Raw genomic sequence first — 200 nt, forward strand, 5'->3', positions numbered from 1 at the left:
GAAACTTGTGAAGATTTTTTGATAGATAAAGAATAAGATAATTATTAAATAACTTGTTCAGATTTTTGTTAATTAGTTGTTCATTACAGTAGTTTAGTTGCTTTATTTACTACAATTTATTTTGATGTCGAATAAACTTGTCACTCGTGAATTTATTTTAATTTTTATATTTTACAACTCGCATTTACTTTTCGTCTTAC

Source organism: Arachis ipaensis, chromosome B06 (genome assembly GCF_000816755.2).
Source record: "Arachis ipaensis cultivar K30076 chromosome B06, Araip1.1, whole genome shotgun sequence".
Classification (NCBI taxonomy): Eukaryota; Viridiplantae; Streptophyta; class Magnoliopsida; order Fabales; family Fabaceae; genus Arachis; species Arachis ipaensis.